General features: G+C 48.3%; 1 pseudogene; it reads right to left on the reverse strand.

Annotated features, from left to right (window-relative positions):
• Positions 1-240: 240 nt before the first annotated feature.
• On the reverse strand, positions 241-813 carry LOC101681760 (annotated as a pseudogene).
• Positions 814-21,136: the final 20,323 nt, after the last annotated feature.

The following is a 21,136-nucleotide window of genomic DNA, read 5'->3' on the forward strand; positions in this document are numbered from 1 at the left end:
ACTGGAGCCATTCAAAGCTGCAAATGACCCAGAAGTTATCAAAATGTAAAGACCATAAAGAGAGGACCTTGTGTTCCTCTACCTCCTGGGTGCGGGTGCTGTTGGGGACCCTGGACATGCCCGTGTGGGCAGAGCTAGGCTCCACGGTCTCCCTAGAGGAGAGAGAAGTAGGAACCTGCTCTCACAGCTCTGCTCAAGGCAGCACCCCCTGATGGAGATGGGGACAGCCCCTCATGAGTCCTAGATGTCCTGGTGATTCTTGGGCATAACCTGAATCCTAACTTCTTCATGAAGGGCAGGGAGGGCAGCCCAGCCACCACCAGTCCCACAGGTCCTCCGGGTGTAGCACGTTGGTGGGCTTGTGGTCCAGCAGGTACCTGTTCAAGTGGCTCTCATCACACCACACAACCTTGATCCCATTGGCCAGGTCGATCCCCATCACTGGGTGACAGGCCAAGATCAATGAACCTCCACCACCATCCCCTCAAAAAAGGCCCTCATGTAGTAAACATCACCCTGGTCCCTGGGGATGTGGGCCTGGAACTGTGTCTGGCACTGGTAGCTGAAGTCTTCATGGGACACCCGGTAGAAACTATGGTGCAGGGTGCCAAAGAGGGAGGACAGGATCTCCATGGCCACATGGTTGCAGAACTTCATGTTCACATCCACACATGGCAGGTCGTCCACCTCACAGAGGAAACGCTGCTCACAGATGCAGCTGACCATCGCCACGTGCTGCGTGGAAACATCCTGCCAGTGTGGGGTGCCAGGGACCTCGAGGACCACCACCCTCCAGCCTTCCCAGGGGGACATACAGGCCTGGCAGCCCGCAGGTCGGTGATGACCTAGTAGGTGAACTTGTGTCCCACCGTGACGGGCTTCTCTGCCCTCTGCAGGGACAGCTCCAGGAAGATCACCTCTCTACAGGGATGAGGGACAAGGTGGGAGGAGGGTCACTGTCAGAGGCTGGCTGCAGGACTCCAGAGCTGAGGGCCATGGACGTGTACACCTTCTATAAGGGGGCAGGCCCTGGGCTGCTTTAAGCTACACCCACTCTCCCAGTCTGTCCTGAGTAAGTCGGCTTGTGGGCCCTCCCTACCTTCTGCTCCCAGAGATGGGGGCCATCAGCACCCCATCAAAGGGCAGCCTGAGGCTTCAGAGGCAGGAAACCAACCACACAGTCAGCATTTTGGAGGCAGGAACACTCCCCCTGTGCCAAGCTCCCCGGCAAACCCTGCGGGTGCCCTTCCCTGGCTGACCCCCTGCAGGTCCTGTCCCCACCTGCCAGGAGCGGAGTACCTCTGGGCAGAGTCCTCCTTTCTATGGCCTACATACTGCCTAGAATCAGCATGGCTGGCCTCCTGCCCCACTTTGTTTTGATGGGGGCTGTCGCTGGCCCCCACAGAGCTGTCTCCATATCCATACGGTCCTCCCTCTAATGCTACTGGGCCTCTTGCTGACAAGGTCCATCAGTCAACCAGTGCTATTCCTAGGAGGGTCACCATCGGACTCCCCCAGATCAGGAATCAGGGCCAGGCTGTGGGCAGGAAAGGGGAAAGAGGACCACTGGAAGAGGAGGGGACTTGCTTAGGCCCCAGCTGTGCATTCAAGAGTGGAAGCTTCCAGGTCCAAGTCTACAACTCCTAGGCTCCAAGAAGTTGGAAGTCTTGTCTCTCTGAAGGGACTATTTGTGGGAACAGCAGCTTCCCCCACTGTTAGCAAGGGTGGTGAGCCCCTTTGAGACTGATTTTTGTTAAGGTTTTATTTATTTGACAGAGAGAGAGATGGCTAGAGAGGGAACACAAGCAGTGGGAGAGGGAGGATCATGCTCCCCACTGAGCAGGGAGCCCAACATGGCAGGGTTCAATCCCAGGACCCCAGGATCATGACCAGAGCTGAAGGCAGATGGTTAATGACTGAGCCACCCAGCACTAAAGCTACTTCCCAGTGCCTGCCCCATACCTGGAGCCTTAGTAAATGGCTCATAAAGGGAAAGTGGGCACTACATTTTAAATAAGGGACAAGGCCACACACAGCTGGCAGACACAAGTCAGCTCAGCGGGAGACAAGTCCAGGTCTAGCCAACAGGGGAACAAGCCAGCCGTGAAGCAGGGGGAGAGAAGAGTGTTCCTGGCAGAGGGCAGAGAGAATGTAAAGGCCTGGAGTCAGGCCTGAGGCACATGGGGGATGACCACACACCTGGGACCCCCCTGGGTGAGAGGGATACCGTAGGAAAGGAAAGATGGGAGGACAGGCAGCTGGGGAGCAGATCACAGAGAGGCTCAAAGGTTACGTTCTGAAAAGATCACTCTGCTGGCTACCGGAGAAGAATGGGCTCTGTACAGTGGGGGCAGGAGACCCTAAACCTAAGCCCTAAACCCCGCCCTAACCCTAATCAAACACTGTGCTCAATTTTAAGGACTGACAGCTCTACTCTGAAATCACAAAAAAGTCTATCATGCTGGCTTTCACTCCTTGCTCAGTATTGCACTGAAAGTTCTACCCAGAACAATAAGGCAAGAAATAAGGAATCCACATGTGAAAGGAAACAGTAGAACTAGGTCTATTCACAGACCAGAGATGGCAGCATCTTATACAGAGAGCTTCCTAAAGAATCAACAAAAATTATCACAGCCAGTTTTCTAATTCCACAAAGTTACAGGACAAAATATTAATACACAAAAATCTCTTATTTGTATACACTAGCAATGAATCATCCAAAAAGGAATTTAAGGGGCACCTGGGTGGCTCAGTGGGTTAAACCGCTGCCTTCGGCTCAGGTCATGATCTCAGAGTCCTGCGATCGAGCCCCACACGGGGCTCTCTGCTCGGCAGGGAGCCTGCTTCTCCCTCTCTCTCTCTGCCTGCCTCTCTGCCTGCTTGTGATCTCTCTGTCAGATGAATAGATAAATAAAATCTTTAAAAAAAAAAAAAAAGAACAAAAAGGAATTTAAGAAAACAATTCCATTTTAGGGAACATCAACATTGACAAAATACTTACAAATAGATGTAATCACAGTATATGTCTTATACACCAAAAATTACAAAACATTGCTGAAAGAAAGGGAAACCTAAGCAAATCTGAGAATACTGCATGGTGATGAAAAGACATACTAATGATAAGATGGCAACAGTACACAAAGCAATGTGGAAATTCAGTATTTTCCCAAGAAATTTCACAAAGGCCTTTGGGAAGAAATGCACAAGCTAATCGTAATAGTTATATGGAATTTTAAGGGACCACAAAATAGCCAAAACCACCTTAAAAAAGAAAATCAAAGGTGAAAGGCCATACTTCCAATGTTCAAATCTTAATACAAAGCAACAGTAAATAAAACATTATATGCATGTATGGTATGCATATGCCCTGAAACAAATAATATATGTTAATTAAGTGATTCTAAATTCACACACCAAAAAATTTAATAAATAAATAAATAAAAATAATTTTTTTTAAAAAAGCATGCATACAGATCAGTGGCATTTCTAAGAGCCCAGAAATAAACACCTTCATCTATGGTCCACTGAATTTTGACGGGGGTAGACAATATTACACTGGGGAGGCAGAATAGTCTTTTCAACAAAGGGTCCTAGAAAATCGGCTATCCGTGTACAGAAGAATAGAACTGGACCCTTACCTCACACCACATATACACATTAACTCAAAATAAGTTAAAGGCTTAAATGCAAACCCTATAAACCTATAAACCCTAGAAGAAACAAATGGGGATAAACCTTCATAACCTTGGATTTATCAATGCTTTTAGATCTGACACCAAAGCATAAGAAGACTCCAGACCAATCGTGAAGCGGGTGTGGATATGTGAAGGACCCTGCAGGGCCGAGGTGCGAGGATCATGAGCAGCGAGACAGGTGCCTGCTCCCTGACTGCAGACTCTCTCAGGAGCCCCAGGAGCCGAATCTGCGTGTGCACAAAGCCCAGAAAGGGGAGACCCCAGAGCCCTGCTCACAGCACCACAGGAGGCCATGTCACCACACACAAAACCACAGAAGCCCCAGTGTCTACACAGCACGGCCTTCCTCCATGGGGTCCTGAGACCATGCAACACCTCACTAGTCCCTGCTCAGGTGGCATCTCCTCACCTTCTCCTCACTTTCTCCTCCAGGGGCCGGTCCTGAGGGGGCTGGACTGCTGTCAATGTAGACACAGCCCCACGTCCTCCACAATGGGTCCTGTCAGTGTGGATGTGGACTCACATCCTTCCCAGCTTGTCCTATCAGGATGGGAGCAGCCCCATGTCCTCCAGAGGTCTCCACAGCGGGTCCTGAGGAGGCAAGGCTCCTGTCCCAGTTGGAGATGCACAGGCCAGGCTCAGGGAAGGAGCTGGGGTCCTGCGCCCTCTGCAGGTGGTGGAGGGCAGTGCAGGACTAGGGGAGCTCACCCTTCCATGAAAGCACCTGCTCCCTCCCGGGGTCCAGCTGAAGCCATTTCATTCTGGAAATTCAAGCTGCGTGGAGCTCAATATCCCCCAACTTTTCCAAAAAGAGCTAAGGAACAATGAATCGGAAACAATATGGAATGACAACAGTCCCGAACATGACCCTGGCCCTGACGCAGACCCACACGCCTGACCCTGACCCCAATCCAAGACCCTAACCCTAGCCCCCAACCCAAACAGTGTTCACAAGAATTAAAACGTAGAAACTGCAAATATCCACCAGTGGTGAACGCATAAACAAAGTGTGGTGAAGGGATTGAATTTGGGTTCAGGTTCAGGTTTCAGTCAGAGTTCTAGATCAGGCTTTGGGTTTAGGGACAGGATGAGGATTTAGAGTGAGGGGCAAGGAAACAGAGCTGGAGTTTGCGGCTTTAGGTTTATGATTTAAGGTTTAAGACTCAGGGCTTCTGGGATAAATTTCAAGGTCAAGTTTGGGGTTTGAATTCATGCTGGGATTTGGGTTCAGGATTCATGGCTCAGAGTTCTAGTTTAGGGTTTGGGTTCATGGTTCAGGGCTTGGATCCAGGGCTCAGGTTCAGAGTCTAGGCTTTGGTTTCAACTTCACGTTTGGGATTCAGGGTTCCAGTTGGGGCTTTAAGATCAGGTTAGGTTGCAGTTTAAAGTTAGGGGTTAAGGTTAGGTTTAGGGATGACACATTTTCTTCAGTTGTCATGGACACAAAATTTCTATCTGAACTTTCTAAATCTGAAATGCATTTTGTCTGGGTGTCAAGAGCTGGTTCGTATTTAGGATCTCAGTAACTCCCTACCGACAGCATTCTGATCCCAGGGTCTCCCAGTCACCCAAATTTGCTTTTGTCTTGGCTCAAACATACCCTTGGCAGAGAAGGCTGAGCTGGTGCCAAAGTTGGGATGACTCTACAATGGTAGAAGTGTGAAACCAGATATCGGGGAAATGTTCATGGAAAATGAAACAGGAGATAAATAACTGGTCATCTCCTGATTCTTCCACAATAACAAAGACCAAGTCTCCAACAGAATCTAATAATATTCCCTAGGAAGGCCTATGGTACTCATTACCAGTACTGAAAGAGGGCCCCTGCCCCTGCATTAAACTAAGAATCACAACAGGACACTAGGATACTTCCTACTTTGTGTCAACAATAAAATTTTATTAGTTGGCTGTTCCAGTGTACAATTTGTGGAAGCACTGACAACATTTTCCTTTTTCAAATCCTCATCAACACACGGGTAGAATGCAGGCAACATTGTAATGCACTGCTCATTGGAACACCAAATGCAAGGAGGGCTATCAGAAGCAATAAAAAGGTATCGAATATGAGACTCAGAAAAAGCACCCTTGATGGGCACTCAATGAGGATCCGTAACCGTAAGATCTAACATCTCATCCTATGGAATTCACCCATATAACTCCTCAATAACAACAGCCTGCTGACCACCATAACCACCTCACCATTGACTTCTAGGCTTGTAATACACACTCCAACCGCTAGAGACACACTTCTCAGCAGCAGAATGGGTCTTGCCCACTCCCAGTGGACCAGCTCTTACAGTGAAGCCAAAAACTCCCAGTCCTTGGAAATCCCAGCCATTAGGACACAGTCACAGAAACCACACCCTTAACTCAATAAAGGACAGACATTTCATGAAGCGGAAGATAGAGATCAACTCCACTCCCATGAAGTAACTCTACAGTTCACTCCAGATCTGTCCCCTTCCCAGGATCACATGGGACACTGCATTCTTCCATTACTCCATCCTCAGAACAAAACCATGAACTGTCCTCATCAGTTCTGGGTGCAGGCTCACAATGAGCCCTGCGAAAGCCAGACACCTTCTTGAGAGCACTCAGCCTCTCACACCTGTCATAGCAGGTGGAGGGTGCGGTCTCCCCAACTTCTGTACCAACTAGAGAATACTTGGAACAGGCCTTGCCATACTCCATGCAAAAGGCATTTTCTCCATCTGCAAAATCATGGACAGTGAAATGCCATGGATTCCCTGTACCTTCTTGAACCTAGATAAGGTAGAGCTACATCTTGGCCAGAGCGATTATCCCCAACAACCGCCCCCTACACACACACACACACACACATCCTTCCCTTGTGCACTCGAGACCAGTTTCCATCCACTTTGCTCATTCTCAGGCATTGTCTCTGCATGGTAGTACAGTGGGACTGAGGTGCTGGGACTGAGGTGCTGGGTGCTAAGCCATCACCTTGAACCCACTCACTATCATAAGTTAATATTCATTTTATTAACAGATGCATCCCAGAAGAAATTGCCACCATGGCCATTAGAAAAGTCATTACCTAACAGCCTGTCCTGACAGCCTGTGCCAATCTCCACAGCTTCACTCCCTGGCTCCAGGGATTGGCCCATCCATGAGCATGTGACTTGGTCTCTGCCAATGAGCTGGGAGGAACCTTGGGTCTCAGCCTACAGAGCCAAGCAGGGGGTGGACCACCCATGCCAGGGGCTTTTCCATCATGACTGCAGAAGGGGCACAAGCCAGGACCGAGCCAGTGCCACAGAGGGCCCAGGAAGCCAGGTGCTTCATAACATTGCTGAGAGTGCAATCAGACTTGTCCTGAAGCCCATGCATGCTAGATCCTCCACTAACTCAGGAGAACCCCAATGTGCTCATGGTCTTGGCCTGAACAAGATGAACACTGGTGTGGTATAGAACCCATAAGATATAGAACCTGCAAGATTTTCAGCCAAACAATACCTACATGGAATTCAACCACAGACAAATGTGTTGTGGGAAGCTCAAGGCCTCTGGAGATACGGGAGGGGTGGTGGGGGTAGGAGGGAATTCCTGAGGCCTTAACTGTTGGCCAATCTCACTCTCATCTTTTTTTCCTTTCAAGTGCAGGGGCCGAGGTCATGCAGGACAGATCCCAGTGTCCTCCCACTCTGCCCCTGGAAAAGAAGAGCCCTCTCCTCCATCATCCATCCTGTTGTAAATCTGGGGTGTGGGAAACTACCACCCATGGACCAAATGGACCTTCCCCTGTATTCTCTCCATCAAGTGTGTCTGGAACATTAGTTATGGATGGTCTGTGGCTCCTATCAAGCCACAATGTAAGAGTGGAGTCATTGTCAGAGACACCACATGGACTGCAACACCTAACACACAATATTTCCAGAACACTTTCCAGAAAATTCTGTGCCAGTCCCTGGCCTCCAAAATCCTAGGATCATGTCCCTTCTTTGAGGAGAACATAGCACCTTCTGGGTCAAATCTTATCTCTTCACCCTCACAGGCAAGGACTTCCATCCTCTTAGCCAGAACTCCATCTCCATCATCCTCTGTTGCACCTTGAATGGAGCGTCTACAGGTCTGCAGCCCAACGGCAATTCACTGTCATTTCCGTGGCAGTGGTGCTCAGAAATGGAGGTGTAAGTGTGAATTTATGAGGGTGAGCATGTGTTTCCTCTTTGGTAGTAAGGAAGATACAATACAGTGGCATGCTTTTCTGTCCCACAGGAATGGCCACACAATGTGGTTGCATAGTGATCTCAGAAGGAAGCCACCTTCACAGAACAAACTTCATCTGGGAAGACTCCTAAGTTCCTTGTCCTAGACACTAGGTTCCACCAAGGCTGGGGGAACACAGAGGGACAGAGACTCTCCCTACCCATCAGAGTTTGTAGGATGCCTACTGTTCCAGGACAAAAGATTCTGAAACCACTCATCCACCTGTCACCCAGCCAGACATCTGTGAGAGAGATCTACTCCAAGAAAGAAGGACAGACAGAGAGACAATGAATGACAGCCTTAGTGACAAGTGCCATGACAGGGGACACTCAGGAGGACTGGGGGTTTGCAGGTTGGCCAGACCTGGGGGTAGGGGTACAAGAATGCTCCAGGAGGGTGATCACAGCTGTGTCACAACGGTGGATGCTCAGGAGGACTGGGGGTGTGCAGGGTTGGCCAGACTGAGGGTGCAGGGCGACCAGGGGTGTTCCAGGAGGATGTCACAGCTGTGCCCTTGGGTGGCTACATGTGTCAGTGTGACTGGGCATTGGCCAGACCATCAATGACAGTGTGGGCAAGGGGTGATGTCCCTAAACGAGGGAGTCCCCCCTGCACCTGGTCCCTATGCTGCCCTTGAGCAGAGCAGAGGATGGACTGAGCTGTGTGTGGCTGTCGGAGGGAGAAAGCCAGCTAGCCACAGATGCTACCTGCCAAGTAGCTGTAGGACCAGGTCCTGGTCCTCAGCTAAGATGAAACAATCATTATGTGTAGTGACCTATTTCCGGGGACAGGTCGTATGCTCAGTGCTTTGATGACTATATCCTCTCCCATTGTATTTTTTAAAAACACCATAGGCAGGTAAGATAGACCTACAAAAAGCTGTCCCTAGTTAATGTATGTAACTTGACCCTGGCCCTAACCCTAATATCTAGTTAAGAGATACTCGATTTAGGATACTGCTTATAAATTAGAGGATGGTATTTAGGAGCTAAGGAATTCAGGTACCAACCTTCTTTGGTCTTATTCTCCCTTGAATCTGGTAAACGGGAACACATTGGGCCACGTGCTATCTGGAGAGTGGCCACGCGGGGGCAACAGTGAGTACACAGTGCCCCAAATCCCACTGCAAAGCCCATTCTTCCTTCATCCTGCCCAACCTTGTTCATTCAATGTTTACAGATCATTGTATAGATGATGAAAAGAGTGACTTTGTTGAAATTTTTAAAAAGCAAACTAATTCTTTCAACCGGGTAAGAACAGAAGATTTTTTCTAAAATCTCAGAGTTGGCGAGCACATGAAGGCCCAGGGGCCTGGGAAAGGCTATTACTATGGAATCTCTTCAGGTCTACTTAGGAAACAAGGATGGCTTCTATTCCGCTTCTTTTCAGGAAGAATTTGTGTCAACTATCAGCCCTGAATCCACACAAAATACTGCAGCTCAGAGGAAAACAAAAGGAGAATCAACAGCCTCCAAAAGCAGAGACAGAGCCACACCCAGGAACAAAGAAGACAGACCACACGGAAGGCTCTGCTCAGGCCAGTTTGCATTTCTGTGGATCCTCTGGAGCTAGAATCCCCCCAGTGCCCTCTGGAGCTGCACAGAACCCTCAGAGTGGGGGAAACCTGCATGCACCCCTTGAGGTCACCCACACACTCAGCAGCCCCCCAGGCCACAAACCTGGAGCATGAAGCCCCATCTGAACCCTGCTCTCCACTCAGCCCCCACCCCAGCGACCCCGCCTCAGCACCAGCAGTTAGGGCTGGCTAGTTTGAGTTGTCAGGCTTCTGTGCCCAGAGGCCTGGCCTCCCCAATCCCCCAGATTGGGGACCCCTGAGCCATACCCCAGGACTCCGTCTGCCACCCAGGAGGAAACCATGCCATTTGGACCTGTGCAGAACCCTCAGAGGGGCAGAAACCTGCATGCCCCCCTGAGGACACCCCCACCTTCTGCAGCCCCCTGTGTACAAACCTGCAGTCCTACATGCCGCATGACCCTGCCTTCAACTCAGTGCCCCGAGGAACTCGCCTCAGCACTGGCAGATCAGGCCTGCCATGCCCTTAGCTCAGCTCACCTCAGGGACCCCGCCCGTCAGCTCTAGGCAGACCTGGAACTCCCTCTGCCTCAAAGCTCTGGGATCCCCCCTCCTTCTTCCAAAATTACACTGGCCTAAGGCTTTAATGAAAAAAGGAAAAAACTACCTCCTGAATGCTTAACACCTCCTTTCCTCTTCCATCCTATTTCTCTCCATTGATCTTTGTACCTGGGCAAACTGTAAGGAACATATGAATGGAACATGGACGTGCTCTGAGATCTGAATCTTTCACTGCAGCTTTCTGAGGGCTCCTTGTGTAAACAGAAACTGGTGTATCCTACCACAGTGTGTTTGAAAATGAAGAGCTAAAATCACTCCATTTTCACCTCACTCTTCATGAAGCAGAACAGGGTCGTCTTCTTTTCTTCATTGACTTCAACTCCAATTCGCTTCCATGCAGTGTTCATTCTTCTGCTTCAGGGATAGGATTTCGTGATTCCTCACCTGCATAGAACACCCAGAGCTCATCACAAGTGCCCTCCCTAATAGCTATTGCCCATTTAACCCTTCCCCCCACACCCCTGCCCTCTAGCAACCCTCCGTCTGTGCTTCGGTGGAGTCTTTTTCCTCATTGGCCTATCTGTCTCCCCTCACTCTGTTCATCTGTTTTCTTTTGGAAAATTCCATAGGAGTCAAGTCATGGGGTATTGGTCTTGTCCTACTGACGTTGCTGAGCTTAGTCCAATCTAGATCCATCCACAGACTTGCAGATGGTAAGATTTCATTCTTTTTGAAAAGCTGGGTCCTATTCCATTGTGTGTAGATAGAGATATGGATATAGATATAAGTCTCCCCCATCTTCTTTCTCCATCCTTCAGTGAATGGATATTGGGACTCCCTCTATAGTTCAGCTATGGTTCATAATGCTGCCATAAACATCGCGGTGCTTGTACCCCCAATGAATGTGCATTTTTGTGTCCTTTGAATAAATACCTAGGAGTACAATTGCTGGATCCTAGGGTTGTTCAGTTTTTAGCCTTTGGAGGAACTACCATACTCTTTTCTAGAATGGCTGCAACAGCCCACATGCCCATCGACAGTGCAGGTGGGTTCTGCTTTAAGCAGAACGTTCCCTGCCAGCAATTTCCTAAGGAGGAAATGGAAAACCTGTGGGATAACCTGACTCAACCAGCATCAGGCAAGAAATTCACTCCAGGGTTCCTTACACCAAGCCCCTTGAAGCCACCAGCATGCCTCTATCCAAGAGAATTCCCAAAGACCCCTTCTGACTTCACCACCCATGAAACTGCAGAGAAAATACGGCATATCCAACTCTCTAAATGGTCCACTGAGTGAAACAAGAAAGTCAAGCTTCCCTTTTAAATCGTCCAAGGCTCCTTGGAATCATTTTGAATTTTCTCTCTGCCCTCATTGAAACTCTTTGGATGAAAAGAAAAATCCCTTCAGATACATCACCTTTAACAGAGGAGAAGGCATCATCCATGTCTCTATCTGACCACAAACAGCCACCTCACTCTAGAGGCCGGCCATTCCACCACAGCGTAGGCCCAGTGAAATAAACACTGTTAGATGAAGGATCACATTCTATGTTAAAAACACACGCAGAGTTAATCTCATCTTCCCTTTCTAATCAAAGGGATTACCTAGGGAAGAGATGTTCCAAATACCTTCGTAAGCCAGAAATGAACAGAGAAAATGGGATCCCCTGCCATGTACCCCCTGCAGGGAAATTCAGGAACCCTGGCACCCACTCTAGATTGCTGACAGCTTCTTCAGTGCTACTTTGTGGCTCTACTGGAGACAAGAAAAGCCCAGGAGGTTTGGGGCTCAAGAGAAGTTTTACCTCCGGTCCTGACATGGATGTGACATTGTGCCCAATGGACCTGCTGTTTTCTCTGAAAGCTGACGTCCTGGGACAAGCTGCATGACTGACCCAGACGCTGATTTCAAAACTTCAGTTCTCGTGGAGCCAGAGTGAAGAAGGGTTGTCAGATGGGCATAAGCAGGCACCTCCCAGCTAAAACCTGCATACCTGCTCCGATTCCTGGGAGAAGGAGAGACACCTGCTTGTTTCTTAAGAAGTAATTAACTTCCTTCTAAGGTTAACCAGTAACATTGTCCCTTTTGGAGAAGCAAATATACTCTTCCAAACAAACCCATCAGTTCCAAATGCGACATGAGTCAGGTTTGGTTCCCCCAGGACCCTGATCCCCACCCCAGGACTCCACCTGCCACCCAGGAGGAAACCAAGCCATTGAGAGCTGCACAGAACCCTCAAAGCAAAGAGGAACCTGCATGAGCCCCTCAGGCCACTCCCACCTCTGGCAACCTCTTTGGGCCCAAAACCCTAAGCCTGATGCTCAGCCTCACACCCTCCCTCAACTCTGCCCCCAGGGAGCCTCTGCTGGGTCCCTCAAGGAGCCGTGTGGGCCAGCTGGAGGTCCCCCATGCCCCGACATGCACCTAACGAGAAAGCCCTCCCAGCTTGGTGCTGGCAGGCGGCCCCAATTGCCGCCCAACACCAGCCAATTCTCACGAGCTTTCTGCCCAAATCGACATAGATTTGGGCAGAAAGCTCGTGAGAATTGGCCAGAAATCCCCGGCAAACTCGATTCCAGCAGCAGGGACCTTGAGGGGAGACACCTGGGCCCAGCCTGGGGTCCCGCGTGGTCTCGGCCCGATGCCTGGGAGAAAGCGCTCTAAGTGCCAGGTGCACGCCCAGCCCGGGTCACCTCGGAATGCTGGCCAACCTCGCCCTCTACTCATTCCCCCACCCCAGCCCACCTTAGCACCGGCAGGTGGGGCCTGCCAAGTCCCTAGACCCTCACCCTAACTGGAGGTTGGGTTCTCAGGCTTCAGTCCCCATGGGCCTGGCCCAAAAGCCCTCCAGATTGAGGACCCCTGAGCCATACTCCAGGACTCCACCTGCCACCCAGGGGGAAACTGTGCCGTTTGGGAGCTGCGTGAAACAGAGCAGGAAAAACCCGCATGCCCCTCTCAGGCCACCACCACCTTTAGTGCCCCCTTCTGCCAAAAAACCCAGAGCCTGAGGCTCAGTCTCACCCCCTCCCTCAAATATGCCCCCCGGGGACCTCCCCTCCGTGGGGGCCCCCAGGCAGCCTCGTGGGCCCAGCTCACAGTCCAGCACGGCCCTGACATGCACCTAGTAAGAAAGCACTCCCCTAAATCTCAGTTTTCGAGGGCAGGGTTGAGGCAGAGGAAGAAATTATATATATATATATATTTTACCCCCCTCTGATTCTAACATGTGACCTAAGTTGGTGAGTACTGCTTGTCTGCCAGTATCTGTAAAGACATTCCTACCTGAGGTTTCACGTTCGAATTTCCTTCTCAGGAAAGGAAAAGCAATTCTAGGGAAACCTTGTATGTAATTCGCATCTCTCAATCCCCAAAACCTTATAATTTTTAAATTCTTTTTACTCCCAATACCTCTCAAACTGAGAAGACAGAATCAGTATGATGTTGAGAGCATCACATACTAAAGCTCTGACAGATTATAAACTCAGTCAGTAGGTCTCAACTGGGGCCACTCCCCTCCTCCCCCCAATTTGGCAATGTTTGGAGGCACTTTATTGGGTGTCACAACTGGGGGAGTGCTACTGACATCTAGTGGGCAAAGGGAGTAAAGGCCGCTGATGCTGGCATCTGCCACACAGAGGATAGCCCCCTAAAGCAAAGAATTATCTGATATGAAATGTCAACAGTGTTGGGGCGCCTGGGTGGCTCAGTTGGGTAAGTGTCTGCCCTCGGCTCAGGTCATGATCCCAGGATCCTGGGATTGAGACCCGCTCCTCCCTCTCCCTGCAGCTCCCCCTACTTTTGTGCTTTCTCTATGTGTCAAATAAATAAATAAAAATCTTTTTTTAAGATTTTTATTTATTTATTTGACAGAGAGAGAGATCACAAGTAGGCAGAGAAGCAGACAAAGAGAGAGGGAGGAAGCAGACAGCCCCATGCTCGGCTAGATCCCAGGACCCTGAGATCCTGAGCTGAGCTGAAGGCAGAGGCTCACTGAGCCATCCAGGTGCCCCAATAAAAATCTTTTTTTAAAAAGTCAATAGTGTTGATCATATTTTCCAGTGTCCTGAAGTCCAGAATTTTTTATTTTATTTACAGTTCTTTTTTAAAATTTATTTGTCAGAGAGGGAGAGAGGGCACAAGCAGGGGGCGCAGTAGGCAAAGGGAGAAGCAGAGTCCCGAGTGAGTAAAGAGCCTATTGTGGGGCTCCATCCCAGGACCCTGAGATCATGACCCAGTGGAAGGCAGATGTTTAACCAACTGAGCCAACCAGGTGTCGCAAGTCCAGAATTTTTTAATCCTTCATGTTCCCTAAAGAAATGAAGCCTAACATTCCCACTACTCTCTTTTTATTCATTGAATACTATGATTACAAAGTGCATAAAGAGAATCACTGAGGATCAAATTTAAGAGAGATAAGGACAAAAATTAAGCATTTTATGTTGAGGGAGGAAGGGATTTATGGTAGCAGAGAAAAATCTCCTAAATAGCAGAGGAATAGGAATGATCACACTTATGTCCTGATTAATTCAATTATTTGGAGAAAACAAAGAACATGATTCGAGAAAGTTTATAAAAGAAAAAAAAAGAAAGAAAGAAGAGAAACCACCCCAAAACTTAAGAGTGATGGAACCCAGCCCTGGGAAAGGCCTGGCATGGGAGTGGACCCTTCCACCCATGTCACAGAAGGAAGACGAGGTGATACGATAGCTCTTCATTTCAATCAGTGGCACATTTCTGTGAGATGATTTCGAGTGGGGCAGCTGGGTTACCCAGTGGGATACAGTGATCTGGAACCAAGCCCTGATAAACGATGAGTATATAAAGAGCTTGGGAGGCCCAGCCACGCTCTCTCCTACATGGAGTTCTGAGTCTGGTGTCTCTAAATCCTGGGCCATAGGTGACAGTTTGGGGAAATCAAGCTTTGTCTACCTGCTCAACCCTAAGGACATAGAGGCAGAGACCTTGGAGCCAAAGCAGAGTTTTGTGTGTGTGTGGTTTTTTTTTTTTTTTTTTTTAAGAATTTATTTATTTGACAGAGAGAGATCACAAGTAGGCAGAGAGAGAGGAGGAAGCAGGCTCCCCTCTGAGCAGAGAGCCCGATGCGGGACTCCATCCCAGGACCCTGGGATCATGACCTGAGCCAAAGGCAGGGGCTTAACCCATTGAGCCACCCAGGCGCCCCCAAAGCAGAGTTCTAATCTAACTTTGATGGATGAGTTCCTCCGCACTCCCATTCGGAAACCTCTACCGCAGGATTTAGGTGAGCCAAACACCGGCCTTCAAGGCTCTCCAGCAGCACTTATCAAGTATTACCGTGCTCACAGATCCCCTGAGAATCCTCCCAGCACACGGATTCTAATTCAACAGGCCCGACATTGGATCTGCTCTCCCGCCATAGTGATGCTGCTGATTGGCGGACCCCATTTTGGTGGCCTAGAGAAAAAGGTTAGAGCCGGAAGGGGTCCTGCTGAGTCACGGTCTTGACAATAATTCAAAATGTCTGAAGAACTCATTAAAGGGTGTGGTCTTTGCTGAGACCACTCTGCACTAGAGTATAGGGCCCTCCTATAGTATAGGGACTACACAGTGGGGCAAAAGGAGAGAGACCCGCAGGGGAGAACTGGGCGTGATGCCCCCTACTGGTCAGAATACTCCATTACCCCAGAACGGAATTGCAAGGAGTGATCTTTTCTCTCCTTACATTGGTGTCCAGGCCAATACACAGCTTCATCAAACTTTTTTTTACCAGCACTAAGTCTAGGACGATGGAAATAAACTCAAGATATGCAGAATTCTAACTAACTGGAAGTCTTATTTAAGTTTAGACCTGTGGGCGCCTGGGTGGCTCAGTCCTTAAGCATCTGCCTTTGATTGAGGTCATGATCCCAGGGTCCTGGGGTGGCCTGCATCTTCCTGCTCAGCAGGGACCTGCTTCTCCCTTTCTCTCTCCTCTGCCTCTCCCCCTACTTGTGTTTGCTCTCTGTCTCTCAAAGAAATTAAAAAAAAAAAAAGTTACTCAGTATTTGGACTATTTCAGCATCATTGAAGTCTGTCCTGCTTTGCTACTCACTGTCCACCTCAAAGTCAAGTAAGCAGTTACTGCAGACAGTCACTCAGAGAGTGAACATGTGTTCTCTAGAGTTTGGCAGACAGGTGCCTGTCTCATTTAATTTAAAAACAAACGTCTAGGGGTGCTTGGGTGGCTCGGTCAGTTAAGCCTCCGGCTCTTGATTTCGGCTCAGGTCATGATCTCAGGGTGGTGAGATGGAGCCCCGCATCGGGCATGCTGGCCATGGAGCTGCTTAAGGTTCTCTCTCTCCTCTCCCTCTACGACTCCCCCTGCTCTTTTTCTCTCTCTCAAAATAAGTAAATAAATAATAAAACCAAAAATCTAAAGGTGAGTGGTCCGATTATTTTCCCATTTGTTCTCTGCTCCATTTCATTCTCCCCTGAAATGGAAACAGAGGGCCTATCCTTGTGCTCTGCTCTGTTTTACAGAGGACCAGACCTCTACAAATCGGATTTCCTGGAATCTCTGGGCAGCTGGCTTCTAGTTGTGTTTGACCAAACAGGGGAAGCCCTGGGGGAGACTGGAACACAGGAAAAGGGGAGAAGGCATTGTTCTATCTCTGTTTCTGGATAGCTTTCCTGTAGCAATGCAGGGCTGCAGGCTACAGCCTTGGGCAGTTTCGGCAGCAGAAAGTCAGGGTTCTGGCAATAACTTGGCAGGGAGTGTATTCTGTGCTCAGGATCTCCCGGCCCTGGGTGTGGATCAGCTGCCTGCAAACACTGAACTTTGGGTTACCTACCCTCCCTTCTCATTTTGCTCCATGAGCTCTTCAGATATTTTTATAACAAATCCTCATCATAGATTTGGGATGTTTGAACTACCTAGTATCATTTCAGCCTTCCTGTCTGCACCCTGACTGATAGCATGTTTGAAATGGGTTAGTGTAGGAATGCCTGGGTAGCTCAGGCAGTTGTAAGTCTGCCTTCGACTCAGGTCGTGATCCCAGGGTCCTGGAATCAAGTCCTGCATTGGGCTCCCTGCTCTACGGGGGAGGCTGCTTCTCCTCTTTCTGCCTGCCACTCCCCTGATTGCGTTCTTTTCCTCTGTCAAATACAATCTTAAAAAAAGAAAAGAAAAGAAACAAGAATGGGCTAGCGTGGCTGAACAGAGACAGAGGGCTCTGTTGACAACTGTCAAGGCACTGATCCAGAATTAATTTGCTCAATACCAATCTAGCAAGTGTGTCAGGTTAGTGAGTAGACACAGAGGTTTTTATGTTTTTAAAGGGGGAAAGTAAGTATCATTTATTGATTTATTTATGAGAGAGAGAAGGAGAGCACAAGGGGCAGGGGGCAGGCAGAGGAGGAGGGAGAAGCAGACTCCCCACTGAGCAGGGAGCCCGATGCGGGACTCGATCCCAGTTCGCCAAGACCATGACCCAAGCTGAAGGCAGACACTTAACCAATAGAGCCACCCAGGCACCCCGACATAGAGATTTTTGAGTGTGTTTCCCTTCTTTTGTCTTTTATTAGAGAAGACAGTATAATATGGAATAGACTTACTAGCATGCCTTCTGGTAATACATATGCTTTCCGAGCCTTCTCCTCCACATTATATCCCAGTAGGCGTTATAGAAATGATCAGGCTGACTAGTCAGGGAAAGTGAGTCATGCTCGGTTTAGAATGACCTTCAGCTCCTGACAAGGAGCCTCAAGGAATGTATCTGCTCCTTGAAAGCCACAGAATTATAACCTCAGGAGCAACAATGATTGAGAAAGTGGAATGCACTGATAGCTGAGACGATGCTTATGTGAATTTTTCCTTTAAAAAAAAAGATTTTATTTATTTATTTGACAGAGAGAGAGAGCGCGCACAAGCAGGGGGAGTAGGAGAGGGAGAAGCAGGCTTCCCACCGAACATAGAGCCCAATACGGAACTCCATCCCAGGACTCTGAGACCATGACCTGAGCCAAAGGGAGACACTTAACAACCGAGCCACCCAGGCACCCCTGAATTTTTACCCTTTATAAAATTTAGGTTTTAATTATTTACTTAACAGGTATGTATAGAGTACCTACCACATGCCAGGCATTGTTCTAGGAACTTATAACACAAGCAGGAAACAAGTGCCCCACATCCCCACATTCTGGTGAACATAGAGCTAATTCTGAAAGTTCTGAGAAAAACAGCACTTTGCTATATTTAGACAAATCCAGGGGCTCCTGGCTTCCTCAGTCGGAAAAGCATGCAACTCTTGATCTCAGGGCTGTAATTTCAAGCCCCACATTGGGCATGGAAATTACTTAAAGTCTTCAAAAGAGAGAAAAAAAAATCCAATGCAAGATTTTAAAGGTGTGTCATGGTGTGATCTTTTCTTAAACATTCTGGTCAGCTCCTCAAATTCTGGCAAGAATTGTTTGGTTTCAATCCTCCCTGCCCACAAAAGCAGAAACACTGATGATGTGTTTTCACATAGGCTGGTGAAAAGTACTTGTGGTTACAGATGCTGGAAGCTTTTCTTTTTTTTTTTTTCTTTTTTTTTTTTTTTAAGATTTTATTTATTTATTTGACAGAGAGAGAGAAATTACAAGTAGGCAGTGGGGGAGGGGGAACAGGTTCTCCACTGAGCAGAGAGTCGAACACGGGGCTCAATCCCAGAACCCTGAGATTGTAACCTGAGCCGAAGGCAAAGGCTTAACCCACTGAGCCACCCAGGCAGCCCAATTCTAGAAGCTTCTGTTTGAGGAATTACTACAACATGAATTCCCTGAGATTTTTTTTAAGTAATTTCTATGCCCAGTATGGGGCTCGAACTCACAACCCTGAAGTCGAGAGTCTCATGCTGTACTGACTGAGCCAGCCAGGTGTTTCCCCCCACCCCCACCCACAGAGACCATCTTATAGAGACTACCCCAGGGGTTTGATGATCATGTGGAGAAGGAAAACTTTGTAATAATTTCAATCCAAAATCTGAATGAGGAAAAGAGGAAAAATCCTTCAAAAACTCATTCACAGCTGAAATGTTCTCATCTCATTTCCTGAGATGTTCCCTCCTTTAGTCATGGGGGAGGTCCTGGGTTAGTAGACTGATCACAACATGGACGGCTCTTCTAACCCATGAGGACAACTGCTTAATTATCCTTGACCCTGGAACACATCTGTTCTGGTTAGAATTGGACTGTGCTGGGCACCTGGGTGGCTCAGTGGGTTGAGCCGCTGCCTTCGGCTCAGGTCATGATCTCTTGGTCCCGGGATCGAGTCCCGCATTGGGCTCTCTGCTCGGCAGGGAGCCTGCTTCCTCCTCTCTCTCTGCCTGCCTCTCTGCCTACTTGTGATTTCTCTCTGTCAAATAAATAAATAAAATCTTTAAAAAAAAAAAAAAAAGAAAGAATTGGACTGTGCTGCCCAGTGGTTCTGAAAGGGGTCCCTGGGCCAGCAGCATCAGTTCCCTGGGAACAAGTCAGACTTGCCCCTTCTCGAGCCTCACCCTAGGGTTAGTATCTAAGGTGGGGGAGGGTAGAACACAACAATCTGTATTTTAGCAAGCTCTCCAGGTGATTCCAATGCCCCCCAAAGTTGGGAGGTGCTGGTACGAAGCCCATGTCTCAAGTGTACTTGACAGAGTCTCCACTGTTTTCCTAAAGCTCCGTGATGCCCCCAAAATGTATGCGGCCATGCAGACATCATTTACATATATTAAGAGAAAATGATTGTTCTTTTTTAATAGAAACTTTTTTTTTTACTTGTATAAGTTCAAGAATTTCACCCCTAGTGGTGCATTACGAATGTCCCCAACCATCCCTCTTCATCATGGTCTCCGTTCCAAAAGCCAACAAAGAGCATTAGAGTTCTGCTCCACCATTTCTAGCTGTGGTATCCAGGTGGCTCTGGTTTGCTTTGAATACTCTTTTTCAAAGTCAATGCTTTGACTCCCACCCCCACCCCCAGACACTCCACTAAGAGCATGGAGGGGGCACCAAGGGGCAGGCGGGTAGTGGCTCCCCTCTGCCTCGCCACAGCAGCCCATCAGTTCCTGAGAGCTGGGTATGAGTGTTTTATCTGCCGCAACTTTAATATCCTCTCTTACAGCTAGAATTACTGCGGCTGCTGGCACCAGACCTGACCTCCAATAGATCCTCATTAAAAGACTTAAAGTGGATGCACTCCAATTACAAGACCTTGAAAGGGTCTTGTATTGCTACTTTTTGCCATTACCACCTCCTGGTGAGAAGGGGGTAATGTGCACCCTTGCTTGAGTTCTTTGGACTCCGACTCCCTCTCCTGAAAGAAGCTCTGATTCCCCATCACTTGTGGTCCCACGGTAGGGAAGACACGAGGGGGGCGTGTGCATGTGGGTGGCTCAGTCAGCTGGGCATCTGCCTTTGGCTCCAGCCATGATCTAGAGGTCCTGGGACTGAGCCTTTCTCCCTCTCCCCCCTGCTCGTGCTCTCTCTCAAATTAATAAATAAAAATCTGTAAAAAACAAAAAACAACATCCACAGAAATTCATTTCATGTGTTTGGATTTTTTGTTTCTTATTTATTTGTCATTATTTCCCTCTTTATTCTTTTTATATGTTTTAAAATCTTCTACAATTAAATGAAATATGTTTACTTAAAGGGGAATGCAAACTTTATGTTAAAGGCATTTGTTACATGTTGATAGATTTAGATGCTACCACTTGTAGGAAATACTGAGTTTACAAAAGGACAGGTGTTTTGCTCCTTGGTGAGAGTATATTTAAAAGCAAGGGAGGGGCACCTGGGTGGCTCAGTGGGTTAAGCATCTGCTTAGGTCATGATCTCAGGGTCCTGGGATAGAGCCCTGCATCAGGCTCTCTGCTCAGCAGGGAGCCTGCACCCCACACCCCGGCCTGCCTCATCTGCCTAGTTGTGATCTTTGTCAAATAAATAAATAAAGTCTTTTTAAAAAATAAAGTAAGAGAGTTGTTACCACAATAAAATTAAATAAATACCCATTAAATTCCCGGCAAATACCCATCGGGCTCCTGGTTCAGCAGGAGTCTGCTTCCCCCTCTCCCCCTCATCTTGTTTGTGCTCTCTCAAGTAAATAAATAAAAACCTAAAAAACAAAAAAACAAAA

Source organism: Mustela putorius, unplaced genomic scaffold (genome assembly GCF_011764305.1).
Source record: "Mustela putorius furo isolate JIRA1106 unplaced genomic scaffold, ASM1176430v1.1 tig00003988_pilon_pilon_pilon, whole genome shotgun sequence".
NCBI lineage: Eukaryota > Metazoa > Chordata > Mammalia > Carnivora > Mustelidae > Mustela > Mustela putorius.